This window comes from Oryzias latipes, chromosome 18 (assembly GCF_053564925.1).
Source record: "Oryzias latipes strain Hd-rR chromosome 18, Olatipes_Hd-rR_3.1".
Lineage (NCBI taxonomy): Eukaryota > Metazoa > Chordata > Actinopteri > Beloniformes > Adrianichthyidae > Oryzias > Oryzias latipes.
Window position 1 is genome coordinate 18,396,309 of NC_136254.1, and position 16,439 is coordinate 18,412,747.

The following is a 16,439-nucleotide window of genomic DNA, read 5'->3' on the forward strand; positions in this document are numbered from 1 at the left end:
ACTGGACGCAGGAAAGAACAAAAAGGATGGTGGACTGCTTGAAAAGGACAAGAGCCTAAGTTTAGCCGTTTATCCTGACATAATATGGTGGGCTGTACGGTGAAGCAGTGGTTATCGCCCTTGCCTCACAGCAAGAAGGATCCCGGCTCAAGTACCGTCTGGGGGACCTGAAACAGAACATCAATAGAGGGACTTTTCTTTGTGGAGTTTGTGCATGCGTGGGTTTTCCCTGGTGACTCCGGCTTCCTCCCACCGTCCAAAAACATGCTTTATAGGTTAACTGGTCCTATAGTCCCTAGGTGTGAATGTGAGAGTGCATGGCTGTGTGATTGTGGGCCCGTGACAGACTGGCGACCTGTCCAGGATGTCCCCTGGCCGGGATAGGCTCCAGCAGCCCTGTGACCCCGAAAGGGACGAAACGGGTTTAGAAGATGGATGAATGACTAATATGGTGGGCCTGAAGTGCAAATCAACATATGGCAAAAACGTTTTAAGGATTTCAACTAAAAAAGATTTAAAAAAAACAACAAGAAAAAAAACCATAGTACCTTCATTTTACAGTTTCTTATTGTGTTACATCTTTTTTCATTTTCATTTCTGGAAATTATGCAAAATGTTTCATTTTTTTTATTTTTATTTATATTATTTCATTTTTATTGTTTGAATTTTTATTTTATTTTGTTGTATTTCTAAAATGTGATGTTTTGCTATTTTTGTTTTCATCGCATGATTTGTTGATGTGATTGGCACTTTAGGGCCACCGTACATTCTGCTGGTGCAATCTTAGTTTTTCACCAAACAGTGAGATTATTACCAAATTGTGCTTATCCTGCGGATTTGAAAATAAATAAATAAATAAAAAGAGCAGTTGTGACAATGATGCGCCTATACACTGGAGATTTGGGTCATTTCAAAATAATTTGGCTGAGTCAGCAAGACCGCCGCCACCAAACTTAATCTACTGAAGAGTCCTGCGGGCATAAAAAAGGGAGAGGGAGAGAGGAAGTAAGTGTAGGTGCAAGGATGTCAAAAACGGGGGAAAGTGGGGCAGAGAAGAAGATGAAACAGGAGAGTGAAAGGAGGGAATAAAGCAAAAGATGCAGTCATGGCAGGAGCAGCCGGAAGGGAAAAGAGAGATGGGCAGAGACAAAGAAAGGGGAAAAAGCAGTGGGTGAGAAATTTATCACAGACGACGGGCGAGAGGAGCGATGGAGAGGGGAGCCAGGCGAGGCTGAAAGAGATATGGAAAAAGGACAAGAAGTGGAGAAAGGAGAAGGAGACGGGGAGGGGAGGGAAGAAAGATATGTGCGAGCCAAACAAGAGGAAGATAGAGAAAACTCACCCACTGTCAGCCAGCTGCTGTTCACTCTCTGACCCCCCCCACCACCACCACCATCAGATTAACGAGAAAAAAAGGCTGAAAAGTCGGCACTTCTCCCCACTTTCGTCCCGCCGCACCGCCTCGCTTCCAGAGAGCGCCTGCTGCTCATTTCTTTATCTTCTGACATTAAAACCGATTTTCTGTCTCGCTTGCTCCCGTTCACTCGTGCGCCTTTTCGCCTTGGATTTAACACTCCCAGAAACATTAATTGTTATGATTTGAATGAGCCAGCGGGGAGGACGACTGGGAGAGGTAACTCACTGAGTTCCCCGCTTTGTTCTCCGGATGCTCATGAATAAAGAGAACATTTCTGACACACACTTTCACAATGATTCAACTGGGGGTGCGCCGTTTGCTCTGCATTAAATGCGATTACGGAGCCTAGAGCCACCAAACAAATATTGACAGGTATGACAGTTTTTTTTTTATCAGCAGAATACATTTAGTTGCTTTTCTTTTTTTTCTCACCGCTATGTTGAAGATAAGGCTTTTGTAAATCAAGGACAGTTCTTTACTCAAAAAGTCAATAATCTAGGCTAAATATGCCGTGTGCAAAGTGAAAAAGGACTGGGAGGAGAGCTCAGCAAATGAGAGGAAAAGCACAAAACCCGAGCTTAGTTTGAGAAACTTTTGCAATTTTTTCTTTTTCTGTCTTTTTCACTTTAAAACATGAGGACGTATTACATGAAAAAGAAAAGGACACGAGTTCAAGTCAAAAAACGGCATTACATTTTATTGCTACGCATGTCATGCCCTTTCAAAAACGTGCTAAATGGACATTTTTAAATGTACCATGATCTTCACATTATACTGTCGCTACCCGATACTGCTACATGCAATCACAGTCGAAAAAGGTTTGGTGTGAAGCGGTGCAAATCTCATGAATCTTGCTCCAGGCTTTTTCTTTCACTCTATTCCAATATATGAAAGACTTGGTTTTGTATAATCTTGGATAGTCTTTACATTATTAATTTCTCCTCCATGATCAATTATCAAACAGTTGGCACTTCCGTGTTTTGAAAAGGACACAATCTCTACGTATGGAGAGAAATTAGACTCAGTCGGATTTGTGCGTGCGTAATTCTTGATTTGTGCGTAAATTAGGATTTGTGTATGCATATTCTTGCTTTGTGCGTGCGTAAATTAGGATTTGTGCATAACTTTGGATTTGTGCGTGATTTGTTATTCACATAACACGTTTTGTGTATAAGTTAAAAAAATATAAAATGAAAAAAATACAAAATGCAATTTACATATGCACAAATTAAGATTACAACAGCTTGAAACTACTTACACACACACATCTTTAAAAAACACGCACGAATCCCTTGTTACGCACACACGAACCCAAAGTTACGCACGGATCTACCGTGAGACTCTTTTCACGTCTCACAAATTCGTCTGTAAGTGCTGCGTTTAAATACCAGTGGAATGCTCGGTCATTAGAATCTTCCTATCAGCCCTCCCTTCTAAACGTATTTCCTTCAGTGGGTGTAGCAGGGCTTAAAAAAACTTTAAAGGAAAATAAAAATTATTATCTGAGAATATGACGTTCACTTTTAAACGCTAATATGTATATTAAAAGTATATTATTCTCCGAGACACCGAATTGATACAAAATGCGTAACAGGAACGACCAGTAGGGGGCACTGTTTTTTTCTTCCGGAAAAATCAAAGGCAGTCAGACTGAGAGAGACACGGGAAGAATGGCGGCCCATCTCGGTGGTCAGCGCCCCGAAATAAGTAGCCTCTATGTTCAACACTAACATCTACTGTCTTCATGTATTGATTGAGTCATTGTCTGGATACGTTTAGAAGGGAAGGCTGATAGGAAAATTTTAATGACCGAGCATTCCACTGGTATTTAAACGCAGCACTTACGGACGAATTTGTGAGACGTGAAAACAGTCTCACGGTAGATCCATGCGTAACTTTGGCTTCGTGTGTGCGTAACAAGGGATTCGTGCGTGTTTTTTAAAGATGTGTGTGTAAGTAGTTTCAAGCTGTTGTAATCTTAATTTGTGCATACGTAAATTGAATTTTGTATTTTTTTCATTTTATATTTTTTAACTTATACACAAAACGTATTATGTGAGTAACAAATCACGCATACACAAATCCTAATTTACGCACAAATCAAGAATTACGCACGCACAAATCCGACTGAGTCTAATTTCTCTCCATATCTACGCCACTACCAAATCTGAGCCACTGATAGGTCAAAGTTGAACTGCTTTTAACGTTTGACGTGTGTTCAACTTTTGTACTGTAAAGCCCGAAAACAGACTTAAAACTTGCGTAGCTACGCGAAAATGCCAGTTTTGCACATGGGAGCCTGAAACATCCATTTACATTGACTTTTCATTTGAAGTGGTCGTTTGAATGCATTTTCTTCTGAGCCCGGTGTCAACGTAGCATAAACAATGGAAACTACGAGGAGCAAAAAGGGAAATAGCCATGACCATTACTAATCTAAATCTGAAGTGATAAAAACCAGGAAAGCAGAAATTAAACCTGAGTAAAACAAAAACCAACCGAATGAAAAATCCCTGACCTTTCAAAGTAAGAAAGTCTTATTTAAACAGCCTATACCAATCCAAATCCACTTTTAGAGCTTTTAAGTGTATTGTAATGTTCATTCCTCACTATAAACAACCCCAAAGCGGTACTTTGATCCATTCCGAGTATTCCTCTAAAAACCTGCACTTGAAGCACCAGCCCCTCCCAATCCATGAAAAGTGAGGAACAGTCCCTTCCCGGAAGAGTTTGCGCTGCAGACACCACCCTCAAGTTAACACACACACCCCCACATTTTTGCGGTGATCAGCAAAAACGCTGTACATGTACATGCACGATATGCGCATCCATCTTTGTAAAAGTTCAGATGTTGTTTGTTTTCACGGGCGAAACACAGACACGTTGTAGAGGCCGTCTGTAGGTCCACGACATGTACTGGACAGTGGTCCCACAAAAAGCGAAAAGACGTTAGTCAGATATTGAGTCTTCTTACTTCCATGTAGGAAAATGATCGGCGAAAGAAACGAATGTCATAGAACATACGTTCTTTAGTGTGCTAAAGATAATATATTGGTATATATATGGATATATTTCACTCTGAAAGGCTTAAAAAAGCATGATATGGACTCTTTAAGCCCTCTGCATGATGAACAAAAAAAAGAAGCTAAAGAAAAATCATATGGTTAAAATTAATGTTTACCTTTTTAAAAAGAATACATCTTAGGAAATAAAGGAAAATAATTGACCCTGTAAAGGTATGTTTGCCTCTTTTGTTTTCTCTTTGACAAGCTCTGCCCAAAGTAGGCTAGCTCAACAGTAAATGACTGAGACTAAAGTCCCACTCCAATCATCGTTTGATCTGCTTTCAAAGCGTCCCAGTCGTCTTTTAATTATGATTATGCCCTTTTTAGCAAAAAACAAGAAAAATGTCTTGTTTTAAAGTTTCTGCAGCGTGGCATAAATTGATCAGAAATTCACCTCTGAGTTGTGGGGAGTACTGTTGGCAAGGAAGTAAGCCTCCACTGATGTCCCATCATTTCTTTGCTTACACTCTCCCCCCCGCTAGCTTACAGGTCTTTACAACCCCAAGTTAACTTTAGCGGTGCAACAAAAATGGCGAGCAATATCTGTGCTATCCAGCTGTACAGTTTCAGACGAGGAAAATAAAGAGACGTATCTATTTGTCTGCAAGGATGGAGTGGAGTCGTGAGACTTGGGCACGACCTTTCCACTTGCTGCGTCACAACTGAGAGCTTTTTCAAACGACATTATTTAGTCTGCTCCTGAGTCATCTTTGATTTGAATGAAAAAAGGAAGGAACTTAGAAATGCAGTTTTAATCTTAAATTCTTTCACATGTCCTCCATCATAAAAAAAAAATGCTAGAAGAACATGTTAAAAAGCCCGAAACACCAATTTCATTGGAATGGGTCTGTAATTTAAATGAAATTTTTTGTAACTCAAGACTTACTGCTAGCATGCCACTACTACCAAAAATGGTACAGGAAGTTGAGTACAGAAAAAAAGAGACAATAGGAGACAATAAGTAAAATGGCAATGCAGAAAAATGAGGACAAACAAAAAGTTCAACTTAGATTTTATAAAAAATTAAATGTACCAAAGTATTAAATGGAAGGAAAAATATTCACCTGTTCTACTAAAGATACCTGGAGATGGGCAGTAAATGTTGAAACTTGTTGTTTCCTATTATTACATAATAAATGTATTCTTTTAAATAGCAAAATATGTGTAAAATAGTGACTTAAAAAAGCAACGGTAAACTTCTTTTGCAGGTTTGTGCATCTATTAAGTAAAAAATCTCTAAATCTGTGTCTCACATGCTAATTTATTTTTCATTTAGTAAAACTAAAAAAAAAAAACATTCTGACAAAATATTTATAACCATTTAACCAATCGGAAAACCATAACATTTATTAGTGGACATGTAAACTAATCCTAGTGTTGTAGAAATGTTATTATTTTAAATAAACTTTATTTTTATTTGTTATTTACTACACGGTTCTTTTCTTTCTTCTCCATTCAAAAAGGCAGCCCTCAGCCATTTGCAGGCTAATCAAAAATGCTGCAGTCAAATTTCTTCCCACCACAGGTCAACCCGCACTGAGCTAAAATTCTCCTTCTTGTTTATGAGACCAATCTCCTTCACCCTTCAGCTTGCTCACTTAGGTCAAGTATGCAAATGAAATTGTCCCACGCACCACTTTAGCAGCCCTGGTGATTGTGCTAGCACAACCTTTGGCATGTGATTCCCACATCTCCACGATTATCCCTGTCTGAGGATTTCAAAAGGCAGCTGAAGACCTTTTTTCCCCCCACATATTTCAATTGTTTATTTCCTGGATTCTTTTAAAGTCTGTTCATCTGCCAAACAGTTTGGGACTTGCACTGCAGAAAGCTCCCAAAAAACAAATATTTTGCAAATAGTAACAATGAGCCTTAGAATCCAAAGTGCTTTTTGTATGGATTAATTTTAGTGGTGCTTAGTGATGTCAAAGCAATTTTAGAGGTACACAGTGTACTGTCCAAATGTTTGGCTGGGTGTTATTGTGAACACGCTAACATGGCTAACATGTAGCGGTGTCGAACTGTTTATATTTTTAAGAGTTACTAACAAGGTTGGGAGCGTCGTCACAGTCACATTTGATTAGGCTGTTTTTTTTACATGTCAAGGTTGGGAGTTACAGGTTTTGTGAATACGCTAATGTGGCTAACGTGTAGCCGGCACACACTTTTTTCTTACATGTCACAAACAAGGTTGGGAGTTAGCTTAATCACAGTAACGTTTTTTTTTAGCAGTATCAGTCGGCTTTTTTCACGTGTTGCAATCAAGGAAAAGATATTGTAAATATGCTAACGTTCAGCTGTGTTGGACAGTGTGTTTTATACATGTTACTATCAAAGTTGGGAGTTAGCTTGGTCACAGTAATGTTTTTTTAGCAGTATTGGTCTGCTTTTTTCACGTGTTGCATATAAGGTTGGGAGCTACAGATATGGGTTGTGTCCGAATTCCTTCACTACTCACTACTTCTTAGTCCACTTTGTAGTGCGTTTGCCATTTTGTAGTGTTGTCCGTATCTACATTTCCAAAACTGAGTGCCCTAGAAATTTCCCAGAAGTCTCTGTGATAAACCAGTGTGCATTGATGCTCACTAGATTGGTGAATATAGACCACAATGGACTGCGTCTGAACATGTTTTGCCAAAAAAAAGTTTCAAAATGTTTTTTTTAAATAAATCAACCTTTTCATCTTAGGAACTCAGTGGAATCATAAATGATCTTCCCAAATCACTAATATCGGTTAGATTTTCACCTTGTGAAATTGGAAATTGATGACATCAAATTCTCCATTAAAAAAATAATAGTGAGCATGGTGTTCGAATTGTTTTTAAAATGCAGGGCACTAGATAGTCTTAGTTTTTTAGTAGTTAGGGATTAGGGTGGAAATTCTGACAAAGCCGGTGTGAATACGCTAAGGTAGCTAACATGTTGCGGTGTTGGACTGTTTTATACATGTTACTAATAAGGTTGGGAGTTATAGTAGTGGCAGTAATGTTTTTTTTAGTTTTAGAGTTACTGTGAATGCTGCGATTAAAGTTTGACTGACTGACAGATTCATCTCTGACTCTTTTGTCTCACCTGCAGTTTGGTGTACATTAAATATGACATAAGTTCAAAACAAGACCATTAGCCGCAGTTACATGTGCAATATATCTTTGTTTGGACCAAAGATCGGATTAAAATTGAACTGTGTACATGGGCCCAGAAATACTTTTTCCAATTATAACAGGCGTTTACAGACTCGTAACAAAGCATCCTCCCCTGCTCGCACACAAACAGGTGTCGGTCCAAAAAGGTCGGTCCGGTTTGCGCTCCAAAGCCTCTTCTGGAGCGCCGCACCATCTACGCATGACTTAATCCTTGTGCTATCCTAGGCACTTTAACATTGGGAGTTGGGTCATCTAGACCCACTAGACAGTGCGCTGAACCTTTTTTCTTCAATGATTTATGATCTTGACTGGTGTCCATGGATTACATGAAATCTTGCCACCTTTATCCACCTTTGTCATGGTAGGGAGAACACATTAATGTAAGGGTGGGTCATCGAAGATAGCACAAGGGTTAAAACCAGCGCAGTAGTGACACACGATCGGATTGAGCTGTTTACATGCACCACGATTGAATCAACAATTGGCATAACCCACCTATGTCGATCGGAAAGAAGTATTGATCTGAATGAGTCTGATCAGGGCAGAATAATCGGCGTGTTTACATGACGCATTTTTCTTCCAATCTGGCGTTCATTCCAATGATTTATGTCCATGTAAACGCAGCTATTGATTGACGATGCGCCTTATTGTTTGGTGCGGTCTGTAGTGCAGAAAATACAGGACATACATATTAGTAGCCCTAAACCTGTTCCTAACTCATGAAGTAAGATGCTAGTCTGTCCCTGCAACAGCTTTTGAATAAGTTAGGATTTTTCTCCCCAACTTTATGGATGCAAAGAATGGTAAAACAGAGGCAGAGGCAGATGGAATCTCACGAGACTCAGATCATAATCATGAGAGAATTCATTTTTGCTAAATTCCAAGCCATCTGTGGCTGCGGCACAAAAGTTCACAGCCGTTTGTGTCCTAATCTGGCAGCAATCGCCTGGTTTTTACAGCTCCTCATTGGCTGGTCTTTGTGAGTTTGTTTGAAAGCAACTAAATTTGTATGTCTTACAAATTATTATTTTTTTTTTTTTATTTACCAAGGCTGTGTCCCACCAACGTGGGGTAGCCTAGACAAGGCACACAATTTTAGCTCCCTCTGTCTCTTCCCCAAACCCTCCTCCTTCAGTGTGTGAGTGCATGTGTGTGTATGTGCGTGTGACAGTGTCTTACAAAACTGAGGAAAAATCCAAACACTTTGATGCCTTCATAGAGTTGGTGAGAAGATGATGCTCTGGGTTCATATTGACCTTAACAATGCTCAGTGCATGCAAAAAATAAAAAATAAATTAAACCTTCTATTTTCAGTTTTCTGGCAGAACACCCCCAAGCAAGTTGCCATTTAACTGCAGTAACTTCACATTTTGTGTTTCAGACCACTGCAGCTTTTTCGCATTTCCCGACCGGGGGTGGAATATGTCGCATTTTCACACTAGCTGCAGCTGCAGCTGTGATGCTGATGAACTCCAGAACTTTTTCACAGCAGACATATTGACGTGTCACAGTAGGGAAAGCACGGGTGTCTTAAACGAGGGCTGCTTCCACGTCGCAGGGTCCTGCTTTCGTGCACGCCGGCTCACTTGTCAAGGCTTATTGGAACACTTGATGCAATCCAGCCATCTGTGAAAAGTCAATATGTGTCTATTGTCACATATTGTGTGAAAAATACAAATTTGGGGAAAAAAAGAAATAAATAACATATGAACTCACGGATAGATGAGGGTGATTGATTCTTTTTTCACACAATAGACTTTCAACAATTAAACTCCTTAAGGGTGGCATCGTTTCAGATCAATATTATGAGCTGTTATCTCGGAGAAATAAAAAGTGTCACCTCATGGGTGAAATCTTTAAGTGTGAGCCACCAAAAAGTAACAAAATGTAAAAACTGACTCCCTTTCTAACTGGATCAGTACCACATGGAAATAATATCTAAATAATTGGAAACAAGCACAACAATGTTACGCCGGCGTATTCCTGAATGGAGCCTGACGTTACTTTGGCACGGAGCGGGGCTCCATCCAATCTTACTTGTTCAGCTGGAAAAAAAACTTTGTGTTCTATTCTGCTTTCAACAAATTGGATGGAGATTTGCCATTTTCAATCCAGCTCATGAACTGCACTCCTTTATAAAAAAAAATAAATAAAAAAAAGTAGTTCCCTGTTTCTACCACTAGATGGCAGGCACGATTTGCGTCCGTACCATCGCGGAACGCTCATCTCCCCTGGCTGAGCCTAATGGCATGTGGCGGCTAGTGCCTGTGAGTAATGCTGCAGGAAAATGCATTCCATAACCTATTGTTCTTATTGGAAAAGAGAAGGAAGAGAGGAGAGGGACCCAAGCAAAACAAACAAGAAGAAAGAGAGATGGAGGGGGGGGGGTGTAAAAGGAAAAAAGCAGCGACACCAGACGACTGCTGGGGGTTGAAGCTTGTGCGGTCCAATCTGCTGACAGGAGGGTGGGGAGGGTTACTGAGCGATACAGAGGCAGAAAATAGTCTCCTGGTGTACTTGGGTGTATTTAACACTTTCCGAGACACAGACAGATGCACAAGAAAGAACAGCCGAGCAGGAAATGCACACGCCCTTAACTACAGTTGATACGAGGACAGTAGGCTTATTTGTAAGCTCCCTGCCTTTTCTGGGTGCAGACATTTATATCAAGGTAGGACCCGCTACCGCTAATGAAAACGGTTTTGCTCGCCTCCAACAGCTTTGCCGTCATTAATAACTGGCCTCCTCAACAAAATCGACTCTAAAAACAGCTTCAAGCTCTACAAAATAGTTTTTTGGTTAGCTTACAGACCCACTTGGATAAAAAAATAAAAATAAACAGTGTTTTTAACATGTTCTCATGGCCTTTTTCTGATAATGGAGGACATACATTATCAATTAAGGTCCAATTTGCATTTCTGAGGTTGATATTAATATTCAAATAGTTGTTGTAGCCTATAAGTGCATAATAAAGAAGAAAAAAAAACATATAAGTTGCTCTTTTGGGAAAAAAGTAAAAAAATACAGGAACAAGAATGGACATTTCATCTGGAAAGGCAAATCAAAAAAATGACGGAATAGATTTCAACATGCACCTTTTACTACCGTGACACATCTATGCTTCATGACTTATAAAGAAATCTAGAATATTAGCGCAACATGTGAACAATTACTCATATAACCGTAATGAACATGCTTACAAGTCAATCAAACTCCTTCAAATCCCTATATCCATTGGATTCTTCCTCCTCTGTGTCGCTTTGGAACAAAGCACGTATCGGGCTTCCGTGTTCAAAACTCTTGCATCTCTGCATGATTGTGCAAGTTTTGAAGACTGTTTTGGGGCTCTACGAACAAAACGCAAATTATTGTTTGCATACCACATGTTAAAGCCATTGAACTTTGACCAATCAGGGACTCGGATTTGGTGGCGCTTAGGTTGTCTCCTTTTTTACGTCCCAACCGGTTTAATGTCAATCGTGAAGGAGAAATTAAGAAAAGCAGTTCCTTCCCGGACAGAATTCTGTGACACCACGTCTATCATATATCGGAATAGAGTTGGAATGCACGTTCAGCGCATACTTGACTACGCCACACATGCCAGTGGTGTACGCAGCATAAGACTGAGCAGGGCTTCGTCTTCTGTGTTGCTGTTAGTAGCAAATACTATACACACACATACAGTGCCCTCTAGCAGTTGTTGCTATTTCTTTTTTAAAAAGTCACTTATAAGTCAAACCATTTAAAAACAAAACAAAACCACACAACTTATTTTTATTCATCTCGCTCAAATATAGCTGTGGATAGCTACAATATTGCTGGCCACCGGTAATGTTGGGTTGGGGGTGTGAGGAGCTGTAAGCTAGCAGAAGAGTGTGTAAACAAGTAATTCTCAATAATGAGGTGACGGGAAAGGGAGGTGGGCCTGCAGCGTGCCAACAGACAAGTTAGAAGTGAATTTCTAATGTCCTACAATTAGACAACGACATATGTTGTTGTTGATTTGGGCTAAAAACTGCATAATTATAATTAAAAGACCATTGGAAACACTTTGACAATAGAAAAAAGTATTTGAGAGGTTGAATAGAAAAAAAAAAGGCAGAAACTGCAATACCTTGAGTTCAGTTGATGAAGTCGTCCTGTCTTGATGTATTGGAGCGAGGCTTACGGGAAGCAAGCGGATCAATCAACATGAAGGCAGCTCAGTACAGAGAAAGTCTTTGGCTGGGGTCTGCACACGCAGCAGGAGTGGAGGTGGGCGCGTCATGACAGTGTGCAGCCCACTGCGAAAGCTACAGTGAAGGATCTATGCATTTTTTGAAAACACCACAGTGAGGCAAGTTGTCGGGTGGAGGAGTGGTGGTGGTGGTGGTGGTGATTTACAGATAACCCCCTATCTAAACTCAGAAAAGTTCCCGTCTCCTGTCGGAATTCATCACGCCCCAAGCACAGCCTTTGTTGCAAAAAGGTTATCGAGGTTTGCCTAATCCGTTGCAGCACCGGTGAAGTAACCTGCATCAAAAATGCACGGCTGTTTTTATCTTTTTAAACATTTAAGATGCACATATATCCGCAGTCACCACCTTGACTTCCACCCACATACTGTAAACACTGATCGCTCCGTGAAGAAGAGAAGAAAAAAGTTGTTCCTTTTCTCCAATGTACCTAATGCCTCCCCCGGTGTCTTACCTACATGTTATCTTCCTCCCATACGCCCCTCCTTTATTCCCTAATGTCGGCTGAGATAAAAAGCAAAACACCTTTGTTTGCTCAAAAAGAAAAAAGAAGGGGATGGTGGGCGGGCTGGATGACTCATTTGTGCGGCTTGATTTCGAAATCGTTATATCTTCCCGAGAAGCCTCTGAATTGGGCTCGCCAGTGGAGGAATAAAAGCGGGGAGCTGACTCACAGGAATTTAGCTTCCTTCATATCCCTGCTGGGGGCGGAATATGGGGTCCACATTGAAGTGCCTGTGACCTTTGAAAGAGAGGGGCAGGGGTTTGATGGGACTTTTCTGTGAAATTGGGCACACAACGGGCAGAAGCACAGCGAGGGCCCATTTACTGGAGAAAGCCACAGAGTATGAGGACAGGACTGTGGCGCTCACGCAGATTATTTGCAACAAGTTGTCAGTTGGAGATCGCGGGTATTTATACTCCAACCTTTCCTCATGTCTTTAATTTTTGACAGGGAGTCGGTTTATTCAAGTCATTAGGTTAATGGCATCAAAAAATGTTATGTGCAAAGCATTATGGCTTTTATCACAAGACATTAAAGGAAACATTTACCAAGATGATAAAGTGACTTATTTTAGCAAATTTTTTCTACAGGGAACATCAACTTTACACTCACCGGTCACTTTATAAGGCACACCTGTCCAAATTTCTAATCAGCCAATCACACGGCAGCAGCTCAATGCATTTAGGCATGTAGACGTGGTCAAGACGATCTGCTGCAGTTCAAAGTGAGCATCAGAACAAGGAAGAAAGGTGATTGAAGTGACTTTGAATGTGGGATGGTTGTTGGTGTCAGACGGGCTGATCTGAGGATTTCAGATAATGCTGATCACCTACAACCATCTCTAGGGTTTAATGGTCAGAAAAAGGGAAAATATCCATGTCTTGTTGATGGCAGGGGTCAGAGGAGAATGGTCAGAATGGTTGCAGCTGATAGAAGGCGAACAGTAACTTAAAAACTACTTAAAAACTTCTGCAGAAGAGCATCTCTGAACGTGCAACACGTCCACCCTGGAGGCAGATGGTCTACAGCAACAGAAGACCACACCGGGGGGCACTTTTGTCTGCTAAGAACAAGAAACTGAGGCTACAATTCACACAGACTCACTAAAACTGGAAAATAGAAGATTGGAAAAACGTTTCCTGGTGGGATGAGTCTCAATTTCTGCTCCCACATTTGGATGGTCGGGTTAGAATTTTGCATCAACACCATGAAAGCATAGAACCATCCTGCCTTGTATCAAGGGTTTAGAGTGATGGTGGTGGTATCATAGTGTGGGAGATATTTTCTTGGCACACTATGGACTCCTTAGTAACAATTGTGCACAACGTCACAGCCTACCTGAGTATTGCTGTTGACCATGTCCATCCCTTTCTGACCATAGTGTACCATCTTCTGATGGCTACTTCCAGCAGGATAAGGCGCCATGTCATAAAGCTGGAATCATGTCAGACTGGTTTCTTGAACACGACAATGAGTTCACTTGACTCAAATGGCCTCCACAGTTACCAGATCTCAACCCAATAGATCACCTTTGGGATCTGCAGCAACTCTGTGATGCTATCATGTCAACATGGACCTAATTCTCTGAGGAATATTTCCAGTACCTTTTTGAATCTATGCCGAGAAGGATTAAGGCAGTTCTGAAGGTAAAAGGGGTCCAACCTGGTACTAGCAAAGTGGACCTAATAAAGTGGCAGATGAGTGTTCATACCATAAAAAAGTAAGAATGTGTGTGTATCATCTACTGTACTAAAGGACTGGACTGAGTGTCATTCGATTTGTCAGAATAACTATTCTTGCTCTAAAACATTAATTAACATGTTCTTGTTAATCCTAATTTTTGTAAACTGACCAATCATTGAATGCATGTAGTACCCATTGGCCCCCACCTCGAACGTTCGAAATGTTTGATTGACAGATTCTACAGAGCCCGCATTCAGTGGTACGGGTGTGGAAATCCAACAAGCTCACTCCTGATTGGTGACACTAGTTGCCATAGACCAATCACTGTTTACTAATGTCGTCTGGCTCCAACATGCCAAAATGGTGACTAAATTGGCTTCATGTCGCTGGAGGTAAGTCATTTTCTATGGTGATGTCACACACGCTCAGTCCAGTTCTCATTTACAGTCAATGGCAACAACACAAGGCTGAAAAAGTCTCGTTATATGTTGAAGCATAAAAAGACAAAATTGAACGTGTCAACTTGGTTAAAAAAAAGTTGCCTTTTCCATTTCCCTTTTTTCTTTTCTTTTAGACCAAAGATTTTCCATTTATAGAAAAAATTGTGAAAATAAAAAGCTTGCCGGGTTTTTTATCCAGCTGTACGCTTAAAGCGTGCAAGAGGTTTCATCCCTTTCTCCATTTATCTCTTCATAATAATCACATTTGATTAAAAAGAACACATTTATCTACGTTTGCTGCATCATTCTCCTGTCTTTTCTCTTTCTCTCCTTTTATCTGGGAACTTCACAATAATGGCGGTGTTGCAGCCTTTTCCAGTGGCTGAAGACTGACAGTTGTTTCCTTCACATCTGTGCGTGTAGCAACGTCCTCCTCTTTTTCACATGGCTTTTCGTGTGCCAGCAAGCGTGCTAAAAGTGCTTACGGCCGTGAAGTCGTATGTTACTGTCTCAGAAATAGAGCTGTGTTAATACCTCGGGTCTTTTCTTTAAATAAATGTGATAATTTGTGAATGAAAGTGGTACTGCCCCGAGGAATTTCTCAGTCTAGGCTGAAGGTGTTAAATGACGGCATGAAAAGGATCCAGAAGTGATATAGAGATACGCCAAAAAAATAAAAACAAAGGAAAAGAGAGAAATATCTAAATGTGTGTTTAAAAAAAGAAATAATTGAATTTCTACTTTTTTTAAAGAATCCTTGGAAATAAGCAGCTGAATAATTTTCTATTTAATCAAACATCCCTCAACAAATTAAAGAATTTTGTAATTTTCTTTCGTTTTATTGACAATACAGAACAAGAATGACAAAACAAATATTTTAAAAGAATGCTACAAGAGTACTACTCTGGTTTCATCCTTTTCAGTTTCAGTTTTGTTTTTTTGGTTTAAAAAATGGGCAAAATCTAGAAATTAAAGAAGTGGCACTTTAAGTGTTTGTGACTCAGGTATAACTTTTTTAATGATAATTTTTAACTTATAACTCAAAACATAAATATTATTACCGTGTTTAGTCATATAATATGTAAATGTATGTTTACTAATGTTATTATGGATATTTGTGCAACTGCATCACTCAACTTTGAACAAGGTTGAACAGTCAAACACAAATCCTTGCATTTCCATGAAATATAAAACTACCTTAGATTTACTAGAGTTTAGATTAGTTTAGATACACATTTTTTGGGATTTTAGCACAAGCCCATATCATTACACCTTCCCTGCTGTGCTTGACAGTGCAAGGGTTAGTTGTTCAATTTTCGGCATGTCCCTTCAGCTACAGCGAATCAGCTTCCACTGGTTCACACAGGCAGTTTGGCAGAGATTTATTTTTTACATTGGAAACCCTTCCTGACACAACCCTGTATTATATCCGGGCTGGGGACCGGCACAGGGAGACCCAGACTTAGGCCCCTTGTGGCTTAAACAGTAGCGCTAGAGGTAAAAAAAACAAAAAAGTCTACTTTTGAGTTAATTACATTTTTCATTCCTTAAACTTAAGCACTTTCAAAATAATTCGAACCCATTATTCAAAAAGATTTTTTTGTAAAAAAAAAATGTTTTAAAACAATGTCAAATAACACCAATAAATTATTTTTGCAATTTTTCTTTCTTAATGCGCCTGTGAGCAAACATTTCGCCCCTGCCACAAACTCAAACACTTGCACATATCCCTACTACCTGGTGAAAATGATTTTTTGACATAGAGAACAATGCCTGTAGAGATTTAAGAAAAAGTTACAATTTGACAGCGAGCGACTGGAAGATTTTTCTTTAAAGGTTGACACCGGTTGGTAACATTTCAAGGTTACAAGGTGGCAGTTCAGTGACAGGCAAGTGCCGGTGGCACTGGACTGTTAGGAGAAGTTTACACATCATCCAACCAGAGCTGCTG

At 40.0% G+C, this 16,439-nt stretch overlaps 1 long non-coding RNA gene across 3 annotated transcripts in view; it reads right to left on the reverse strand.

The window, feature by feature from the left end:
• LOC110017087 (uncharacterized) overlaps positions 1-15,092 on the reverse strand; it is a 42,243-nt gene extending 27,151 nt beyond the window's left edge. Inside the window, exon 1 of one of the 3 annotated variants that reach the window (XR_013651132.1) lies at positions 11,740-15,092. This is a non-coding gene — a long non-coding RNA (uncharacterized LOC110017087). Of the gene's footprint in view, positions 1-1,342; positions 2,379-11,739 lie in introns of those variants that run through there. The other 2 variants (XR_013651131.1, XR_002292399.3) reach the window with 2 other exon arrangements.
• Positions 15,093-16,439: the final 1,347 nt, after the last annotated feature.